Source organism: Xyrauchen texanus, chromosome 3, assembly GCF_025860055.1.
Source record: "Xyrauchen texanus isolate HMW12.3.18 chromosome 3, RBS_HiC_50CHRs, whole genome shotgun sequence".
NCBI classification, from domain to species: Eukaryota; Metazoa; Chordata; class Actinopteri; order Cypriniformes; family Catostomidae; genus Xyrauchen; species Xyrauchen texanus.
In genome coordinates this window covers 47,275,564-47,299,142 of record NC_068278.1, presented here as the reverse complement: position 1 = coordinate 47,299,142, position 23,579 = coordinate 47,275,564, and the positions used below count along the sequence as shown (strand labels likewise).

At 38.0% G+C, this 23,579-nt stretch overlaps 1 protein-coding gene across 3 annotated transcripts in view; it reads right to left on the bottom strand.

Annotated features, from left to right (window-relative positions):
* The window catches only part of LOC127621665 (WSC domain-containing protein 2), a 118,710-nt gene that overhangs the window by 82,406 nt on the left and 12,725 nt on the right, over positions 1-23,579 (bottom strand). The window contains exon 1 of one of the 3 annotated variants that reach the window (XM_052095376.1): positions 20,673-20,695. The exons of 1 other annotated variant lie outside the window; for it this stretch is intronic. The gene's annotated coding sequence lies outside the window, so the exon portion shown is untranslated. Of the gene's footprint in view, positions 1-15,277; positions 15,393-20,672; positions 20,696-23,579 lie in introns of those variants that run through there. One more of the 3 variants, XM_052095366.1, reaches the window with a different exon arrangement.

The following is a 23,579-nucleotide window of genomic DNA, read 5'->3' as shown; positions in this document are numbered from 1 at the left end:
AAAGACAGGGAATGTTTTCTACAATTAAATGTCAGGAATTGTGAAATACTGAATTTAAATGTATTTGACTAAGGTGTATGTAAACTTCTGACTTCAACGGTACATACCCGCACACAAGCACTACCTTTTTACTCCAATGCCGAAAAGCAGCGTATCCTCCGTTGTTAGTTCTAAAGAGATGTTTTCGAACTAGCAACAAAGGCATGAGATGTATCAAAGTTAGATACACTTGATCAATACAACAGTTTCTTAATTATCTAAAATAACTGGGGGAAACACCACCGTGCTCCCACTCCCCTCTCTTTAGCTCTCAGACACATGTGGACACACATGCATCATATGCATTACGCACACACTTACTTGCGAGCGAAAAACAGAGCCATCATGTCAACTCATATCAGCATCTCAGTAGGGTTGAAAACAGTTGTGTGACAGGGCGGAGGGTGGGGCCGGGTCGTGATTCCGCATACCCGGCCCCTAATCAGGCTAATCAAGCCTCTAAGAGGGATAAAGGCCGACTGGAAGCTGCAGTGCGAGAGAGAGAGAGAGAGCGAGAGAGATTTACGGACAGCTCTCCGACAACTTTGTGTGTTTGTCTTTTTGTTTCAGCTTTATATTAAACTATTTATAAACTCAAACCAGTTCTCGACTCTTCCTTTCCATTAATCCCTTTACTACTTGTTAACAGAGGTGGGAAGTAACATGCTACACTACTCTGTTACATTTACTTGAGTAACTTTGAAAAAAAACTTTTAGAGTAGGTTTAAAAGTGTGTACTTTTTACTCTCACTCAAGTAAATTTCGAATGAAAAAAAATATATTTAGTTAGTTACAATGAGAGGCGTTGCTGTTGTTACATAACTGGGTTCAATTTTAATGAATGCGTAATTTATTGAGGGATTATTGAATGGGACTTTTACGACAGCAGAAGACTTTTCACACAGCTACATGCACAGATTATCACTCAAGCCGAGTCCATCACTGCTGCTGCATCATGCTCTTCAAACAAAGTGAAACACATTCTTTGCTGTGCAAAGTGAAAAAAGAATAGTTTCATCATGCAACACCATTTTACACCAAGTCAAGTGGATATTTTAAGATTAAAATTGCAGCTCCAATTTAAGACAGCACACTGAGTGAGGTAAGTTGTGGCTCTAATGAGAACGTGGTCTTTTCTATGTCATGATGATGATCATTTTCAGGGTGACTCTGTAAATATGGGCTGTTGTGACATCAATTTTTAAGTGAACATTTTTAATCAGTGCAGCAATATATCAGTGTGCTTTGTCCCGTGTCCTGCATGTCATGACATATACGTATTTAACCCACACCCTCGCAGGGGTAATGGAAACTATCACAGCAACTTTGGGCTGACTAACAGTATAAATCCATGTAAACATCCATGTTAAATGTATATGCCTTTTGCTCTGCCGAATGTGCAATTGACAACTGAAGTGTGAACAGATGACATTTCAGCAGCCTTAAATAATGCACACCCGAGGTGTAACTCCGCTGCATGTCGTGACCACATTAACACCTCAGGTGTGCATTATTTTTCAATAATTCAATGGGTTATCATCAATTATTCCTATGGCTGTCCACATGTTGTCAATAGACATGTTGATCTCCCATATGTCATGGGGTCAATTTAAATTTACATTTATGCATTCGGCAGACTCTTTTATCCAAAGTGACTTACAGTGCACTTATTACAGGGACAATCCCCCTGGAGAAACCTAGAGTTAAGTGCCTTGCTCAAGCAAGGACACGATGGTGGTGGCTGGGGGGATTGAACCAGCAACCTTCTGATTACCAGTTATGTGCTTTAGACCACTACGCCACCACCACTCAATTTAATAGCCTCTTTCATGCCCTTACTTTTGTTTATTTATTTATAAGTGTAATTGCCCCCTCCACCATTTATTTGCTTATATTGGTAAAAGATAATTTAATTTCACTGCTTCCATGTATTGTAAGGATTGGCAGGCTTGTTGGATGGATAAAGAATACATTTGTAAAGCGCTACAAAACAAAGTTCAAAAAATGCTTTGACAAGCAAATGCTGGACTAAAATTTGTATGTCAGTAAAATAACAGAGACATGGGAAGAGTTTTTAATTTAACAGTAGAGGTTTAAATTATTCTGTGTACAGGAAAGATCTTTAGCCAGATAAAGAGGAGAAAGGCGTTCCCAAATTCCTGTGAATTGTAGGGCAACACCCCAAGTAGTGTGTCAAAAATGACAGAATCAGCATCGCTCCATAAAACGTGCCATGACCCCACAACTACAGGGCCCCTTTTCTCTGTCTCTCTCTCTCTTGCTCTGCTTCCTGATGTTTTCTTTGTTTCTCCATTCAGCAGCCAAGGCTTTCACAGCAGATTAAAGGCAGAATTCCACAGGCACAACCGTAATGATGTTTACATTCGAATCTACAAGACTGCAGGCTTCTTGCCATGTAATAGTATGTTTCAAAACATTGACTTTCACTCACTTTTGCTATGAAAAGGCACTTTAGATACATCGTTTCCCAACATTTTCTGTCTAATGTACAATCCCATCAGTAAGGCTTCATCAAGTACCCCTTCACACACCAAACCTGAAATGTGTACTTTTAACAAATACTATGCTTGATATAATTTAGCATTATCATTAATGTTATCATTTTTTTAAAGGAGATTTGTTTTTTTAAATGATTCAATTTTAAAACTGATTTGTGTAATTTTTCAGTATTAACATTCTTTCTTGTATCCCAGCTAATTATGCAGAGACAACTCCAGTGTAAGTAAGCCATTTGTAGGTTAATTTCACCTAAAAATGTAAATCACAATGTAGTGCAATAGAAACATTCCTCTGTTTGTTTAAAGTGATCCATCAAGCCAGAGACAGGCATATTGACTTGACCAATGGTGTGAGTTTGGGGCGGGACTATCTGTTTGGACAGCCACTGAAAGACGAGTGGAGTTTTCTGGAATCTGTTTGAAAAAAGTGTATTTATTTCTGTTTGGTGAAACTAGAGTAGTGCAGAATTGACACACTTGAGCTATAATTACAATCCATTGAATTTTAAAAACAATACTTTCACCAGTCTCAGTCACCAAGTAGCTTCTTCTTAAACTGAAACAGTTTGAGAAATATAGCCGGTTATTATATAACTGCAAGTAGTTTTATATGGTTTTATTGGAAATGAGACATTTGATGGGATGAAAATATTAGTATTGTAGTGTTCGAAATGAGTGTGATGAATGAAGAGCACTTGGCGGATAATTACTTCTGTGTGGAGTATTTATAATAATGCACATAATATGTTCTGCTACAAGTGTCCTTGTACAACACAAACTGAATAAACGTACACATCTACATTTGCATTTATTCATTTGGCAGACGATTTTATCCAACGTGACTTACAAAAGATGAATAAATACATCATATGCGATTCATCTTAAAGAGACAGTGGTACCAAAAGTGCTGCATTACAAAGTTTCACTAGCATCAGAATAATAGTATACAAGACAGAGTAGAGTGTAACAAGAATATATATAATTCTGTACATTTTTTAGCCATTTTTTGAAGACAGAGAGTGAGTTTGCTTCATGGATTGAGTTGGGAAGGTCATTCCACCAACGTGGTACAGTGAAACCGAAAGTCCGGAAAAGTGTTCTGGTGCCTCTTTGTGTTGGTACAACAAGGCGCCTCTCATTAGCTGACTGCAGGCTTCTGGTGGGAACGTAGCTATGCAGAAATTATTTTAGGTATGCTGGAGAACACCCCGTGACTGTTCTGTATGCCAGCATCAGACTCTTGAATTTGATATGTGTCTCAACCGGCAGCCAGTGAAGAGAGACAAGGAGTGGTGTAACATGTGCTCTCTTTGGTTCATTAAAGATCAGACAGTCTTATTTTCCTGATATTGTAGAGTGTAAATCTACATGACTGTGCTGTCTTTGTGATGTGGTCTGTGAAACTGAGTTGGTTATCGATGGTTACCCCTAGATGTCTGACCGTTTTGGAAGGTGTAACTGTAGTTGAACTCAGCTGCAAAGGTGAACACATTAGTGTGTTTTCTTTCTTTAAAAAGCCACTTAATGTATTAATATGTTAATTACAACAACAAAAATCATGATATTAATTGCTTTTGAGAGCCCTAATATTTTTTATTTTAAAGTCGTGATTCCCATTTTATAGGTTTAACAATGCAAAATGGAAATCTTTCCAAGTGCCCCCTGGAACCTTAAAATCATATGTAGAGCAAATTTGGGCTTATCACATGATGCTTTACTGCTGTCATTATATTGTATCATAAACTGCACATCAAATTATATCTCTTAAATGAAACAAATTATTTGTGACTATAGGCCATTTCTGGCACATAAAGTCTGCCTCACCTCACATTGTTTTCATGCCAGCCATTTTATTTAAAAAGATGTCTGATCCCTTAGCATGTGTCTTAACTGGCACTATGCTCAATTGCAATTAATTACTGGTGTGCCTGCTCAAACGATCTGGAAGCCGGGTAACAATTTTTCATTGAGAATCTGAGATTTCCTCTCCTCCGTTTAATCCTGCTGCTGGGGTTTGCACTTAAGAACATTTTCTTGGGTAAAGCATTTGAGAGAAGTGGGTTATCTGATTTGAAAGGACAACTTCTGTGAAATCTTTGTGTCTCTGACTCCAGACACTTCCATAAACATAAAATCTTTCCCTAAGACTGTATACAGGCACAGAGAGGATAGAAGGGGTCCTAAGGTAGGTAGATAACGGTCAACTTCAATAAAACAAAACTCAAACTCTGTATATCTGGTTTGTTGTCCATTTTACATGTACCAAATTCCTTTGCTGTTTTATTATTTGCTTTATACATAGATTCAGTCGCTTGGCTGGGCTGCTGTTAACAGTTCAAACCCTTAAAGGTGAAGTGTGTAATTTCTGCACCATTGTTGTCAACAAATGGAATTGCAAAAATAATGATATGACAATAATGAGAGAAAAAAGCCCAGTCCAGCCCCAAACTCACTCAGTGAGTGCTATGTCCAGCTGGGGTGTGTTTCCCATACAACAAATAACTCACTGCTTAACCACCATAGTGCGATGCATCATTGCAGAAATTAACTAGCTAGTCACAACTGTATCCCTAAACAATAATAAATATGTTGTGCATCCATAGTTTGAAACATGTTGGTAAAACAGCATAGAGATGTCATTAATGACGTTACACAAGGGATGGAGTAATAACTTCCAGGGAAAATTAAAACATTCTAGCTTACATGTACACCTGAAAGACGTTTAATGCGAGAAATCTGCTGAAGACACGAAATCGGTGTGCACCGTGTAATATGACAAATACATTGCGCTGCAATGGAGGGGTTTCCCTCAACATCAGACACCGGGATTCCCCCAATGCACTTGAGCACATCTGCACATGCGGATTCAGAAGTGATCTTCCCTATGCCATATTTTCTTGAAAGGGTTTACCATCCACTGTAAGAGTAGAGGAGGGCTAAAAGATGTGGGGCTCCAAAATAACAGCCTGAATTTTTAGCCATTTTTATTGAAAATTCAATTTGAAGCTATCTTACAGCATACCTATTATGATTGTCCTCCCTTTGAAGTGCCTGTTAGAGCCTGTTTTATCCTGTTTAGATCCTGTTCTCCAATAGAAACCCTGTGTGTTAAAGCACTTTCTCTCAATAGCACTAAATCCCTTAAACGGCAGCATTTGAATGCTGCTTTCTGCAAACTCCAGAATAAGTTGTTTTCTTAAATGCATTTAAATGTGATCAGAGTCTTGACAGAATTAAATAACTAAATATATATATATATATATATATATATATATATATATATATATATATATATATATATATAAATATGGAATAAAACAGCAGCATCAGCAAAGTCAAATGATGTCCACATATCAAACTAATAAGGAACTATGCTTCTAGCCACACGTGCAGAGTTGTAACCGTGTTGGTGACGATAGAACTTAAGACCATAGCTTGCTAACAACACTTTTAGGAAATGAATTCCTGGTTGGGATGCTATAACAAACAGAGCAATGTTTTGATAGCACCAGTGTTTATACTTTTCAAAGAAATCAATCTAAAAATTGATTAAGTTTATTTTAGCGTGCTCTGCTTATAAACTAATTTAAATGACTTTTTTATTTGTAACTTTCTAAGTAATTACATTATGTTATTTACTTAACATTGACTAGATGTTTCCATTGAATAACCAAAGTTGCACTCTGAAGATTTTGAACAAAAATTCATTGATTATCATCAATACAAATTGTATTGACAGACAGTAAGGTATAGAAAAAGATTTCTGTCTCCGTATTCCGGCCCCATATTTAAAACGATAAGAAAATACCTGCTTTGTCCCGAATTGTTCCTTTGTTCTCCATTGTAACGTATGACACCATGCATCTCTTTCATACAAATGTCTAACATTAGCTAATAGTGTCTACTGGTTCTTTGAACAACAATAATAGCAATGGGTTTAATGGTGAAGCTTAAACTGAGAGATTGGAGACGAGTGACTCATTGTAATCTTTACAATATTACATAGTCCATTACCCTCAATCCTCTTACTTTTGTTCTCGAGAAAATAGAGTGAGAGAGAAAGAGCGAGAGAGAGAGAGAGAGAGAGAGTGAGACACATAACAGTATAGTAATCCCCCTCACATATGATAAAGAATAACCCTGATTTTGTGCATGATTTTCTATTTGTACTCTTTGTATAATATGCATATTTTACATTCTTATGCTTGTCCTCGGTTGCCCTCAGTGGATTCTGAGTCCATTCCTGCATCTTGCATTAAAGAACAAATCAAGACCTTTCATATTTTTTATATTTTATGAGGGAGAGGTGAACTCTACAATGGATTTTATACATTTGAAATCATAACCATACTGATTCCCTAAAGAGAAGTAAAATAATAGGCATTAAAGTTCAAGCTGTTGGGAAGCAACAGAGGTTCATTTTAACAGCCAATCACTTCAAAACAGCCTATATTGTTTTGCAGTCAGAGTATATTATCAGTATCCACAAAATTAGTTTTTTTGAGAGCTTAAATGTTGAGAACAAAGATCTCTATTCAGCTAACAATACTCTTGACTACTGACTTTTCTCTCAGATTCAGATTCCTGGTATGATAAAAAGAAAATGAAGAAATATTTTGTTAGGAAGAATCCTCAAGAGGATACATAATTGTAGATTAAGATGACATTTATTACAAACAATGTACTAAAGTACCTACATTCATTTGGATAGCATTATAAAATATTTGTACAGTATTATGCTCATTTTGTAGATTTATTGTGATGTTGTTGTCTACTGTCTAATTTTGTCTAACTTCATTCAGTTTTTTTTCATTCAGTTTGCTTTGAATTTTGCTTTAAAAGATGTTATGGTTGAGTTTACAGTTAGAGCTAGGTGCAATAAAAATAAATTATGTTTGCTCTACTTTCAGTTAGAGTTTCTATATTGCACATTTGACCACTAAACCAAGCAATAGATTGAGCTAAAAAATAACTGACCTGAAACCATTTCATGCAATTCCAATCAAGATAATGAGCAGTACAATGGTTAGAGCCATTGAACTGATTAGATCATATAAGCATGGATTGTCCTTAAACATTTTATAATGATTGTATCAGTCGTATGCAGTTCACTCCATGAACAAACATTTTAATTAAAGAGATTTATATAAGCTGAATCTATGTGCTAAACATGGACATCAAGAGATACGCTAAACAAATCAACCCAAGCACTTACAAGCTTCTCCATCTCTGTTTCCCACACACAGTAAATATTGCAAGTTTCCTGTGTCACCTTCTGTCAACAATGTCATTAATTAACTAGGAGGAACAGTATGTTTTTCCACACTATGGCCAAGCCGGAAAAGGCTTCACTGATCCTTCCTCTGATGAGTGTGGCTCTCCTTTCCTGTCTGCAGTTCCCAAACTCCAGTAGCTTGCCTTTTTTACAACCCAAATCTTCATATAAACATCCTCATTCAATATACTGCATTGTTTTTGATGGGTAAAGAAATTGTTTACCTACAAAATTGTATTTGATTATCATTTACTCACCCCCATGTCTTTTGAAACCTCTTCTTTGTTTGTGGAACACAAAATGAGTTATTTCTAGCAAAATATCCAAGCTGCTATTTTTCCATACAATAAAAGGTGAATGTGACCACAGCTGTCAAGCTAGATTTTAATTGAATAACAACTTTAATGTTGTTGTGCTACTCACACAAAGCTATTATATCAAAAGACTTGAAATCCATCCATCCATCCATCGTCAACCGCTTATCCTGTGTACAGGGTCGCGGGGGGCTGGAGCCTATCCCAGCTAACATTGGGCGAAAGGCAGGGGACACCCTGGACAGGTCGCCAGTCCATCGCAGGGCAAGACTTGAAATATAGCACAAAATTCATATGGACTACTTTTATAATGCTTTTAAGGTGCTTTTTATCCATTTTTGAAGCTAGACAAACCCAGGTCCCCAAACACTTTCATTAAAGACAGCAGCTCAGACATTCTGCTAAGCATCTCCTTTTGTGTTACCAGGGAAAAAAGAAAGTCTTATGACTTGACGGTGAGTAAATGATGACAGAATTGTCATTTTGGGTGAACTATTCCTCTAATTATAACGCTGATTCAGCGATCTTGTGATTTTTGATTCTCAAGCCCTTCTGTGTTCTACAAAAGAAAGCAAGAAAGAAAGTCAAATGGGTTTTAAATGACCTGAGGGTGAGTAAAAGATGACAGAATTCTCTTTGTGTGTGTGTGTGTGGGGGGGTGTTTGGGGGGGGTCAATCTACCATACTCTGACCTCTGCATATCTGAGCCAGAGAGAGAGAGAGAGAGAGGGGAGAGGGGGGGGGGGGGGCAACGGGCCAGTGATTATTTTTATTTTTGAGCTTGCCCAGAGTATGGATTGCGCAAACTGACTAATGTCAGTCAAACACCCACCCACACAGATCCCAAGACTCAGAGCCAAGAGCCTTGAAACAGATCAACAAGCAGTACAATGCCAGTAAAATCCATAGCTGTTTCTGCATCCAAACCTCAAATCAAAAATTTAAATCAAATATCATTCTGGCTTACTTAAGACAAATACACAGAAATTGATGCTGCAGAAATGAATCTGTTTAATTCTTACCCCCACAGTCCAAAAAGACATGTCGTTTAAGTTAATTGGAGACCGTAAATTGCCCATAGGTGTGAGTGAGAGTGTGATGAATGTGTATGTCTGTGTGTGCTGCCCTGTGATGGACTGGCCACCTGTCCACGGTGTTCCCCTGCCTTGTGATACAGGCTCCAGCACTACCCGTGACCCAGCATAGGTCAAGCGGCTATAGAAGATGGATGGATGAATTTCTACATTTAAGGTGGTTTACCAATTAAAGCAGAAAACACTTTGAAATACACAAAAAAATGTAAATGACAATTCCAATCTGGCTAAATTTAATATCACTGAAAATGATTTTGAATGTTACATAATTAAGCAATAAAATAAATAAAAAATTTTATGTAAGATCTCCTGTAGACTTTTCAGTAAATAGAGTAAGAGACACCATGAAAAAAAAAAGGTGATAGAATACTTATGAGAGTGATGAGTGGCAGGTAATCAAGAAACAGACACAGTGGGTGCATAAATGTAAAAAAAAAATCAAAATGGGGAAATTAAAGTGTCCAGGGGAATGGCGTCCTCGCATTAAAGGAGGGCATCATGTAAGAATGGGGAGTGTTTACAGGAGGATCCAGGATGTGGGAGGGGTCCGGCAGCTGTATGCGCTCCCCTCCTGGTTCATGGTGCAAGAGGTGGCAGCTCCTTTAGCAGCTCAGCTTGCCTAGGCAAAGGCAAGTGTGAGGGAAGCTGGCCTGGCCTGGCTCCAATCCTCCGCAACACATCTAATTTGTGCTGAGGGTTTGGGTCCAGCGCGCATCTAATTTGACCGGTACCTTCCCCGCTCTGCAAGGACCCCAGTTAATGCACACAAGGAAATAGAAGCAGGCTCCCCAAGGAGGGGCTCTCTCTGTGTTTATATGGCAGCAATGTTGAGACTCCACTCACATCATGTGTGCCTCATTATCCGCTGCCCAAAAAAGGCTCATAAAGTTGCGCCTCTCCTCGTCTCCCACTCCCATTGTGAGCCTGGCTGAAGGACGACCCTAAGAGGCGGGGCGGCAATGACGAGAGGGAGGGGCAAGTCATTCCGCCACAATGTGTTATCGGAATTATCCGGAAGTATTTTGTTGTAGGAGAGAAAACATGGAGGACACCATCTTAGTCTACATCTTCACCAAACACTGAAACTTGTATCAGGTGGGCGCCCTGAAATGTTTGATTACTCCGTCTGTCAAGACTCTCAGCTATGATCAGCTGTAATGCCTTAGCTGTTTATTTAACTCTATTTCTGAATGATAGTGTTGTAGTTATCCAGTCGATCTTGGAGTGAGAGACAATTCCAGATGACTTTAAAGAAATTCACACTGTAAGTGATAAATTTGTCAATGTCAAATCAGCTTGCTCATAGCACAGAGAAGACAGTCTTTTGTTGCCACCTGTTAGCTCAAATATTCACAAGGATTAATGAAACTTCACATGTCTAGCTGCTTTTACACATCTGCACTGCTCTTACATGTTAGTTTGGAATGCCACGAACACAAGTGGAGTAATACAAACAGTAAAGCGTCCCAGTGCTGATGGTGTGAGCTATCAGCACACTTGGAACGCCTCTCGTGCAATCAGATTTGAGGATTTGAACTAGCTGTTGTATAAATAATTAATATAAATAATATCTGCATTTATGTCATTGGTTTACCACTAAAAGCAGCACATACTTGCAGGAAAAATCACAAAAAAGTAAAAGGACAATCCCAATCCGGATAAATTTGCAGTATTATCACTGAAAACAATGTTGTGTGTTATATAACTATAGACTAAGACTCACAGAAATCAAATGTGACATCTCTTGTAGACTTCACAGTAAACTGACTGTGAGACACCATAATCTCACAGTCAGTCTTGTGCTCCCAAAGCCACTTAGTCTAGACTGATTCCTTTCAACAGGTTGAGAGAAAACTACACTGGACCCTGGTAAACAACAAATTCTCCTTTAGGAGTAGAATTTTAAACCAAATACATTTTTACAGATACATGCCCTTTCATTTTCTTAAACATCACTTTGCGCTCTTCGCCATCAGTGCCAACTTGTAGGCCTATTGTTTATAAAATAAACAAATTAATTACGTTTCTTATTTCGTATAGATTAAAGAGCTAATTCATCATGTTACATCTCTACTATGTTTCTGTTCTACTGTTTACAATCATGTTCAATATGAAAATTTATTTTTCTAAATTATATTAAAAGAATAGCTCACCCAACATCACCTTGCTCTATTTACCATCATTGCCAACTTGTAGGCATATTATTTATAAATTATGCTTAATATTCTTGTTACATGTACAGATTAAATAGCTCATTTAAAATGTTAAGTCTCTATTCTGTTTCCATTTAACAGCTTAAAATCATATTCAATATGATTTAATTATTACATTAAAGGGAACATTTAAAAATTCTATAATTTACTCAACCTCATGTTGTTTCAAACCTGTATGGCTATCCATGAAATACAAAAGGAGATTTTAGGTAGAATGTTAGTTTCAGTCACCAATCACTTTCATTGTATAAAAAAGAAACAAGAAAAGAAAGTCATATGTGGTTGGAGCAAAATAACAGTTACTAAATGATGACAAAATTTATTTTGGGGGTGAATTATCCCTTTAATAAACATTAATGAGGCATAACAGTTCAAAGTGCAAAGTATTATTTATTTACCTAGCTATCAATGATATGTAAATATAAGCAAACAACTATTATTGAAATAGCAGCTGAAGTAAAAAAAAAAGAGTATTGTTTGTTTTCTCAGGCTTGAAGCACTATTTCATTATATATTTATAAGCATTATTATAAGCATCTAAAAACAAACACACTTGATTTAGGTTTCTAATCTGGTGAACAATTGACACTGATTTATCCTTTTTGTCATATTACTACTGAGTCTCTCTCTCTCTCTCTCTCTCTCTCTCTCTCCTGACATGAACTCAGGATTTCCACAAAAAAAAAAAAAAAAAAAGATTTTCTCACCTCCACCCACAGTACATTCATACTTATTTCCTTTTGTCAGAAGAGCAGAGCAGAGGAAAGAAGGGAAGGGAAGGGAAGGGAAGGGAAGGGAAGGGAAGGGAAGGGAAGAGAATTCTCATCACAGCAGGAGCACATGAGTAGAAGTCTAGATTGGTCAGTCTCATTAGAGTAATTGGGACAACACAGCTTGCCACCTAACGCAGTGTGTCAGGAGAGTACTGTGTCTCACAATGCAGTCAATATACCCCATCCTTCCAGAGCTAAGACTATATAACGATTTAAGAGTATAGAGAGAGAGAGAGAGAGAGAGAGATACGACTGTAATTACCTGCAACTCTTGCGTATGTGACATTGCCTAAACGCATTTGTTGAAGAGGCATGAGACAAACTGAGAAAACAAACAGTGCTGGGAGACTATGTGCAGCTTTTTAGATTGCGCCTCAACATACAGAAAGAACTGTCAGAGCCTGTGTGTGTGTGTGTGTGTGTGTGTGTGTGTGTGTGAGTGTGTTGCAAATGTCCTTGTTACTCAGCGCCTGCAAGCAGCTCTGAAGTTTCCATCCCTCCTTTCCGAAACCATTTTGAATATGAATAAAAAATGAGTTGCAGGAGCGAGAAAAAGGGCGAGAAAGAGACAAAGAGCTTTTTAAAATTTCCAGCTGGTGAGTCTTGAGAGTGTGGGAGGAAGGGGGGAGCGGTAGTGTAGCAGTTAGCGTGCTGCGCTATGAACCTGGCGACCAGAGTTCGATTCCCGCTCATGGCTAACACCAGTGACGATTATCTGAACCGGTCCCGGGCCTCCCCTAGGTCTACTCAGCCTAAAATGAGTACCTGGTGCAGTGCATCGCCACTGGGGAGACAAAGGTGGTCGGGCGTGGTGCTGGCCACCCACCCCCTCGTGTACCGTTCCGGCCTTCAGAGGTGCTCGCTAACAGCACTTGCCCCTACAGTCTGTTCAGGCTAAATGGGGGATCTTTATCTTTGTGTGTTGCAAATGTCCTTGTTACTCAGCGCCTGCAAGCAGCTCTGAAGTTTCCATCCCTCCTTTCCGAAACCATTTTGAATATGAATAAAAAATGAGTTGCAGGAGCGAGAAAAAGGGCGAGAAAGAGACAAAGAGCTTTTTAAAATTTCCAGCTGGTGAGTCTTGAGAGTGTGGGAGGAAGAGAGATTGCAGAAGTATGATGAAGTATGAGAACAATGAAATATACTGCAGAGGGAACCAGGAGAAAGTGCCCTGCATGAGAAAGAAATTATTGCAGGTCGCTTTGAGAGACTTTAGGATTGTGTTTGCTAAGATGCTATATTTATGTAAGGTGCCACTGCTGAAATAAATTATTATTTATAATTTATTGTTTGTTATAAATTATTGTTTATTAGGTGCTACTAGTTACAAATCTAAATGCACACAACAGTCACACTTGGGTCTCAGGAGGTTAGAATACATATGTTAGCTATGAAATTAGATTTAGCAAGACAGGAGTCGGCCACTTTATTTAAAAAAGGTGGAGTTTGATTAAATATGATTGTAAATTGTGTATAAAAATAAATAATTAAATTATAATTGTATTTAGAACCCCAGTGAGCAAGAGGAAGGCGACTGTGGCAAGGAACACAAAACTCCATAAGAGGTTAATGGAGAAAAATAACCTTGGGATAAACCAGGCTCACTGTGGGGGCCAGTTCCCCTCTGGCTAAACAGTATGAATATAATGCCAATATAAGTTATTTATGTGTAGTACAAGTCATGGTTTAAAATTAGTAAACTAAGTAAGTGTTAAGGGCCAGTGTTTAAGCAAAGATTTTGTATGAACTGTAAGATTAATGACTAACGTCTTTGTAGTTCATCCTGGATTAACTGCAGAAGTTCTCAGTATTCGTACAACTTTTCTAAATTTGTCTATTTCGAATGATATCGTACGACTGCACTCCTTTGAATTCCTATGAATTCACTATAGCCAGTGATGTCGCTGGATATCATTTCCATCTAATACGCGACAATTACTTGCTTCTGTCACACACAACAGCTTACTATAATTTTTACACACTCTACTGATTAAGTTTAGATAAGGGGTTTGGCTAAGGACATGATATTAATAAGTATGTCCTTAAAGCCTCGTGCATGGAACTTGCTCTTACTTCCGCATCAGACATCCGGGAATTTGCATGCCACGAAGCCACTGCTCTCTGGGGAATTGCAGCTTGTGGCCCAACCTCCTCGTTTACGCTGACTTGAAGAGAGCCATTCAGAGCCGACAGCACTTCCGCGCCCTGAAGCTGGGCAAACATGGCCGCCATTTGCCTTCGCACAGCAGCTCCGGGACCCCTGCCGGAAATGGTTGCTGGTGAGGGAACCCCGCGGCGCCCAGGACATTGTGAACAAGGTGGTACTGGAGCAGTTCATTGCCCAGCTGCCCAGTGGGATGGCCGAGTGGGTCCTGTGCCACAGGCCGGCGTTGCTGGAGGAAGTGATCCAGCTGGCCGAGGACTACTTGACGGCATTTCTGGGATGCAGTGATACAGAATCTCTCACACTATCTTCTTCTCTCTCTCTCTCTCCTACCCCCAAACACCATTTCCGCCCCTCCTCTTCCTGTCCCATTCCTGCCCCTAGGAGGCTAAGTGGTCTTGTGCCCAGGTTTCCTCCCCCCTTTAAGGGGTCTTCTCACCCCTATCTCTCATCTGCTAACTCTGTCTCTCTCCGCTATCCCTCCCAGGTTGGCGAGTCCGTTCCCACGGGTGTAGGAGGCGGGCCTGGGCTGTTGCTACTTCGTACTGGAGGAGGGACTGTGGCTAGGATTTAAAAAACAACATCAAGTCTGCATCTAGAGTGTGCAATTGTGCAATTCAAAATTTTACATTGATTCTATTGGACCCCCTCGAGATTGTATAGGCTTGGTCTAAAAGACACACCCACCTGCTGACGATGTCATTCAGATGATGGAGACAAAACCCATGTCTTTTGGTGGTGTGTTAATATCCTTTTGGTTGAAGGTTAAGAGTTTTATGTGTGATGTATTGGGCACTCAAATTTCAATTTGCCCCAGACTCAATATTTTAGGTGATGGGGTGGTCATCAATATAGAGAATAAGCACATGAAAAATTGGGCCCTTACCAGCATCATGATCACCAGACAAATAGTTTTAAGGGTATGAAAGTCCCCCCAATTTCAGGAGTGGTGCTCGGAGATGGGGAAGGTGGTGGCTTTTGAAGAAGGGTCATCTAGAAGACTGGGGAATAGTGGGGGTTAAGTATTGATTCTTTTTGTATACATTTAGCTTTTCTTTGTTTAATATATGAATCAATAAAACATTTTCATCACCAAAAAATAATTTGTTAAGGGAAATTTGTGCAGATGTGTCCTGTGAAACAATGCCTCGGTGTGTGAGACGTCCGATGCTATGGCTGGGGAGATGGCACCAGGGCATGACGCAAGGGAGGGGGTCCCTGCACTCATTCCCTAAAGTGGCTTTCCCTCTATAACAGTCACGTGACGAGTCCCTGAAACATGCATTTGACCAAGCGAGAGTAATCAATGGTCAACATAGGTTATATCGAGTGATGCAGGACACTCAAACAAAAGAAAATACAACCCAGTTATTAGTCCTGAAGAACCGTCAGGAAGCTCTCTTCCAGGCAGCTCATCGTAAACAAATGACTGGCCATTTAGGACAGGAAAGAACATTTAACCAAATTATGGCATGGGCATTCACGGGGATGTTCACAGGTGGTGTGCGGCGTGCCGTGAATGTCAGTTGGTGAATCCACCAGCCACCCCAAAAGAGCCATTGCGCCCTCTACCGTTAATCAAGGTCCCCTTCTAAATAATTGGTATGGACCTCATCATGCCAACAGGCTTTTTTTTAAAGTGAAATCTGCACTTTGTGAGGGACCACTCTTACGTGCTCCAAACTTCCCTCTCCCCTTTATTTTTCAGGTGGATGCATCTGACAGGGGGCTGGGTGCAGTGCTCTCACATGAGGAGTGGGAGGAGCGACCGGTGCTGTACATTAGCCGTAAACTCTCGCTGAGTGAGACTAAGTACAGCACCAATGAAAAGGAATGTTTGGCGATCAAGTGGGCTGTCCTCGCCCTCTTCTCCTACCTGCTGGGGTGGGCATTCACCCTCTACTCAGATCACGCCCCACTCCAATGGATCCACCATATGAAAGATAACAACGTGCGGATCACCTGTTGGTACCTGGCACTTCAGCCATTCAAATTTGAGGTGATCCAAAGACTGGGGGCACAGATGGCTGTGGCTGACTTTCTCTCTAGAAATGGGATGTTGTCCTGGACTGTGTCTGTTTTCAGGAGAGAGGGAGTGGTGTGGCTCATCAAGCTGGTTGACATGATCTCTAACAGCGGTTTCTTTTTACAGTGATAGCGGGAAGAGGCCTCAAAAGCAGCCGAAACACACCAGAGAGCTGAGAGAGAGAGAGAGGGACACGAGTGTGCAGTGACTGGCGTGTCTTATTTTGAGTGTTCTAATGTTTTTAGTATTGTGAAGCTGAGATTTCAAGTAGTTTATGCTGACTGAGAGTTTTTTTACACTGAACTGTATGAAATAAGAAACGCACTGTGAAGAAAGCACACAGAGAGTGTGGAAGGCAGAAAAATAAAAGCCTACCTGAGGCTTGTCACTGCTCCCCGTCTTCTTTCCCATCCTGAACCTGAAGGAGTGTTACAGCCTCATAGCAGTGTAAGTTAAGACAGTCTTATTAGACCACAAACACACCACTGCCAACAGAGAGGTTTAAAAAATGTTGTAGTCTACATGCTAGTGGAAGGTGCTGTATATGCAATGCAGTGTTAATACTGTTCACTCTTATTTGCATATGCTGTTATTTGCATATGAAACAAACCTCAACTGCAGGATGTGCAGTGAAATTGAGAGTTTATTTAATTTACTTGTGTATCTGACAATAACACATAAGGACAGCTGACAGTGTTTCAAAACAAATGTAATTTCATACCCAAGCAGAATTTGTGTCAAATCAGCACCACAATCTTATGTATCTTGCTTAGGTATACAAATTAAGGTAGCATTTCTATGTGCAAAAATACACGCAGGGACATTGTCAACAGATCAAATCTCAGAGAAAAATTTTATTGCTCAGATGTTGTTCTTATGAAGAGAATTAAAAGTGAAAATATACTTTTTTATTTTTATATTTATTTTATAAAATTGTTGACAGTAAGAGTACAGAGCTATAACATTCAGATTTATAATAGCTCTCTTTGATGAGATTTGATGAGTTCATGTTGAGATCTCTAATTTTTGATTGCAGATTTAGCTTTCTCTGCAAATCTGACAACAGTTTTGAGACATTGTTCACATCTCCTTTGAAACTCTAGAGAAGATACATGAGAGATTGCTTCTTATTCAAAATCAGCAAAAGTCTGTTTGACCATTCCATTTAAAGGGATAGTTCACCAAAAAAAAATTATTTGCTCGTCATTTTCTCGCCCTAATGCCATTCCATATGTGTATGACTTTCTTTCTTCTGCTAAACACAAAGATTTTTAGAAGTATAGCTCAGCTCTGTAGGTCCTCACAATGCAAATGAATGGTGGCTAGAACATTGAAGATCCAAAAAGCATATAAAGGCAGCATTAAAAAAATCAGCATACATTTTTAAGTTCATTTTACTATTAATTCTGCCCAGTAGATAGCGATATGCTCAAAGAATGCATATCAAAAAACTAAACAAAAGAAAAACAAAAGATGAAGAAGAATGTAAAAGTGAAAGAGGAGATTTATAGCAACAACAAAATAAAGACTTAAAAATATATCTGTTTCTCATCCAAACCAATTAAATCACTTCTGAAGATATGGATTTAACCACTATGGATTGTGGATTTTATGCTGCCTTTATATGCTTTTTGGATCTTCAAAGTTCTAGCCACCATTCACTTGCATTGTTTGGACCTACAGTATTTTTCTTAAAATCGTTGTTTGTGTTCAGCAGAAGAAATAAAGTCATACACATCTGGAATGTCATACACATTCCAGATGTGTATGACTTTATTTCTTCTGCTGAACACAAACAATGATTTTAAGAAAAATAGGTGAGTAAATGATGAGAGAATTTAAATTTTTTGGTGAACTGTCCCTTTAATTTTATTGCTGTCTAAAATAAATAATTGAGAGCTCATTTGTGATTTTCTTTCCTATGGGATTGTCCAACTTAATCAATGTTTCATGCTGTTCTCATTTAGAGCTGTCCAAAATGTCCTAATAATGCTTAATAACCATCAATTTACATCACAATTTACAACCCCTAATAGGGTTGAACTATTCACTGTGTTTTGTTTATTTATGGATTGTTGGTGATTACTGGTTTATAATGTGTGTATTAACAAAACAGAAGCAGAATGTTGAAAAAAGAGGGCAGAAATCAGAAAAACAGCAGCAGTCTGTTTATCTTTCTCACTCAGTCCCGCTGATCAACTCCCTCTGAGTGCATTAATTACTCCAGAATAGTTATTAATATAATGGAATTAAGCATAATATGGCTAAATTCCTTGAATTGGGAGTTCTGTGTGTATAAAGCTGTGCCACATCAATAGGAAAAAATGGAATCTTACCATCCTTCCTGTCTCTTTCATTTCCTTTAATTCACTCTCTTCTATTTGACTCCTTTTATATGTATTCTAATTCCCTCCACTGCATTCTGTTGTTACGTGTAATGTGTTCAGAACTATTCTATTTACTTCCATTATACGCAATGCCATTCCTATGCATTAACTTCTATTAATTCCCATTCTGTTCAATTCCATTCCATTGTTGAAAGTGGATCTCACATTTCCGCCATTGTGGCTGGTAACTGCATCCAAGATCCTAATTGGAGTGGACGTGGGAGTGAACGTTGGCAGAGGTCCAAACTGTGGTGGCCTGTTTACGGCCACCCTCTCAGGTTCATACACACCCACAAAGTCCGTCCTTTGAGCAAATGGAAGAGTTTGCCATCGAAGCACAGGTCTGCTGTTCCCAGCGGGTAATTATTGCTTGCTGTAAGCCCAGTGACCTGCTGAATGTTATCTCAAGACCACTTTTAAATCCCTATTATTCTGTTTTTCAGGGGCCTCTTTCTCAGGGTCCTCTGCCTCTTGCTTACACAATCAGTTCTTCATTATGCCGGGTCACATTCAGTAACCAATCTACCCTTCAATAAAGAGACTGCAAAAGGGGGTGAGATGGCCTTCTGTGATGGATATCGGATTAAGAGAGGAACAAGTAAGTAACTAGGCTTTGTTCACACTTAACAGAAACCTGATTTGGTTTTTACCAAATCCGATCTTTCGAACCTCTGTCATTCTGCAAATAATGTTATCAGTTTTAACACACAATGTAGTAAATATCCAATGTGTATATATATATATATATATATATATATATATATATATATATATATATATATATATATACACATATACAGTATATAAATATTTTGTTTGCAATAGCAATGATGTAAACATCAGCATAATGTCAAGAGACCCTCATAAAACAACTGAGTAGCTTTCAGTTTGGAAAGAGAGGATGGAAAACATCTCAGTTACGTACGTAACCTCGGTTCCCTGAGATGAAGGGAACGTGACACGTACATATGGGGAGTGTCCTTCTAAAAGACCTAGTTGAAACCCTTCTACATTAACAGCAATATTCTAATATTGGCTATGGTGTTTTGAGCACCACAAAGCTGTCCACTATAACAGCAGAAGCGCAAACAAACAATTTTCTGACTGAGGGACAAAGAGCACGTCGCATCACTCACTCAAAGAACTCAAAGTCTTGTAGGACGGCCAGCTTTCGCAGTGTCTTGTTCTATATGTTATGTTTTTATATATATATATATATATATATATATATATATATATATATATATATATATATATATATATATATATATATATATATCTATATACACATACACTGCAGGGAGTGGAGATTCTTCTCGTTGCTGTGAAGATCCCGCCTGCTAACTCGTGTGTGTCTAATCCATAACTGCATACACCTGTCTCTTTGCACTTCTACAGCAACCCTTTATTGCAACCACTTTTTCCTCAATTTGCTACACCACACAAGCTATTCAAGACCAAGGCTGAAACCTCACCTTGTGTTCAAGACCTTGAGTAATGCCTGTTAATTTCTTGTGTGCCATTATAGATGTCTAACTGTCAGCACGCCGGCTCTTTATCTTGGTTATGCTGTGTGATAAAGGCCTATTACTGGCCTGGCCAGTGTCTCATTAATTTCACTTTGAACTTTCTTAACCATTTTACATACCTTGTAAGGCAAGCATTACTATAACTTCTCATACCATACATTTTAACATTTATATTTTCAACAATCCTACCCATATGTAACCATATGTATTGCATTTCCATGGCACGTAACTCATCTCACGCTGTTTGTGCTACGTACATATATGATACATCAAAACGTGCATCTTGTTTAGGAGAGATGTGTTGTCACTGTTTAAAGCAATCAGATGTACAATTGTTACCTGGTAGATGATAAACGAGGACAATAAATCTTGTAGACTCAAAATTAAGAAGGCATCCATGCCATATCTAGGGACCAGAATATCATAAAGACCACCATATACTCTAACAACCGCACCACTCTTCAGATAATGTAAAAATGGTGATCAGTCATCCTGCATTATAGTTTCTCAGTCTCCCCACAGAGTCCTGTAACAGGGCCATTAATCAAACTGACCTCAGGTTCATCATACATGCGGTGAAAATCAGTCATGGCTTAGAGCTGTGAAAAGTTGATGAATATGAGACACTAAAGCATCTGGAAGGCTGCTTTCAAACACCCCCGGCTCCCACCTTCACAAGAACACACAACACACAAAACTCTCTAGACTGTATGCTGTAGTTAGTCTGGAGGGCACATGAAAGTTCTTATTTGTTAATCACTGGGGATTTAAAACATCTGGCCAGAAATTTCATGGTTTAAAACATGAGCGAATTAAGAACAACCGGCCAGAATAAAGTGATTCATAAAAACACATATCCATGAATTATGTGTAAATCATCATGTTAAGAAAAACAACATGTTTTTTGGTAATACTTTAACATAAGGTCATAATTCCTTTATTATTAATTATCATTAGTTAGTGCATTAGGTATCTTGAACTAACAATTGAAAATATAAAAAAATGTATATACTGTATTAATCTTGGGTAGTGTTCATTTATTAAAACTGTTCATTGTTATTTCAAGTTATATTGTTAACAAATATATCCTTATTGTAAAGTGTTGCCCTTTTGAATTCTTATAATTTTACAAAACCAGATTAAAAACAGAACCTCAACAACCTCAAGCTCAACAAACAACCCCATGCTAGCAAATAATTGGCAAAAAAGACAATGTTTTATTCTTTTCAGCATGAAAATACACCAAAAAAAAGAAAACATTGTTCTGTTCTGCCATGGCCCACCACCTGTCCAAAGAGCGATTACTTGAGTATTATTTACTGAAAAAGCCCAGTGTTGCTGGTAATCCGGGACTAATCTGAAAATCTGGCTGAGTTGTATACGGCTGTTCTGTAGTCAACCCATTCTTCAGGCTTTCCTTGTAACTGATAAAAAAAAAACTCAACAGATTTTTCTTCATCCATGGCTAGAAAGAAAGTTGAATGATGAATACAAAGATTAGACAGGTTTTGGCCTCCTATTTGTTTGTTAATACAAGATGCTATTAGAGGAGGGGGTTTGTAAAATGTGTGTAATGTCAGGCCGTGGCCTAGTCAAATATGACCCTTCTTGTTTTCCAATATTTTCCCATTTTTATCCATATCCTTCTTTACTGTCACTGTGAAATAAAAAAGACACAAAAGGAGTTTATAATGTGAATAACATGTAGGAGAGTGGGCCATGGAATTGCCATGGAAATAGGACAAAAAAAAAAAAAAACTTACCATAGAAACTGGACTTTGCAAAAAATAAATAAATAAAGATCTTGCAATGGAAATAGGACTGCAAAAAAAAAAAAAGAACTTGCCATGGAAATAGAACTTTGCAAATATATATATATATGTTTTTATATCAACATTTTTGTTTAATTGCTGATGTTACTTAAAAAGGACTTTTTTGCTCTATTTTATTACTAGCTCTTGAATCATTTCTTGATAACCCTTGGGAGTTTTGCCAAACATTCATACATAACCTATGTTGGGCTTTCAAACACAAATTGATATATTAAAAAAGATATGATATAGTATAAAATTGTAAAAGTAGCTATTTTAATGACAATTAGAAAATAATAGAATTTCATTGGCCACTTATCAAACAGAACATGTTACAAATGATAGCAAATTACTCAGTTCATTTGATTGAATTTTGTTTTGAAATTGTAATGCGTAAATCTTTTATTTAAAAAATTGTTTCTGAGTGATCAGATTTTGAGAATAACAGCTCAACAACCAATTCACAAAAGCCAAAATCAAACCAGTCATGTTTTGTGTTATCTTTTACTTCCACATTGTAAAACTTCTTTATGGCTTAAACAGAGAAGAAAATAAAGATCAATCAGTTCAAATAACTGTGCCATGGCTACCAGATGTTGAATTAATTTACAGTTATTGTACCATCGACAATTACCTTATAAGGAACTGTCAGATGTTAATTAACTGTAAGATGTGTCATTACTTATTTTTGTTATTACTAGAAAACGTAATTTTGTTATTATTAGAAAATATGTTGTTTTTACAACATATTATCTAATTATTATGAGAAAAGAAGTCATTTTAACAACATAATATCTCCTTATTGCAAAAAATATATAATTTTTACAACATATTTTCTCATTATTATGAGAAAAGATGTAATTTTAACAACATAATATCTTGTTATTACACAAAATATATAGTTTCTGCAACATAATATCTCATTATTACGAGAAAATATGTTGTTTTTACGACATACAGTAAAAAAGAATAACTACATGGCAGCTTTGCGCCACCGTACTAATTCACCAATAAGTAAGATGCATATTTTTAGACCTAGTTACGTTTTCTTTGACATCAGATTAATTTTACCTGCCATGTAGAAAATTTGCCTAGACATGAAATAATTTATTTCTTATGTGCATCACACAATCCCTTACTAAATATAATGGTCATGTAACATAACTTATACTACATTAAGGGGTGGGACAGCTCACCCACTGACATATCCTAGTTACTCTAGCCTCCCCTATATAGTAAAGCTATTCTCACACATTGTTGCAGTAAAATGAGACTGGATATTCTGAATACACAGATAACTAATTCAGGGCAGATAAAAGAGTCGGCCTTTCACTGAGTGGCGAGTAAAGCTGTTGAATTTTTTAGTTAACCCATTCTCTGAGCCATGTATTTGCAACAGATTTATTATTATGCCGGCATGACCGCACATCCCCTG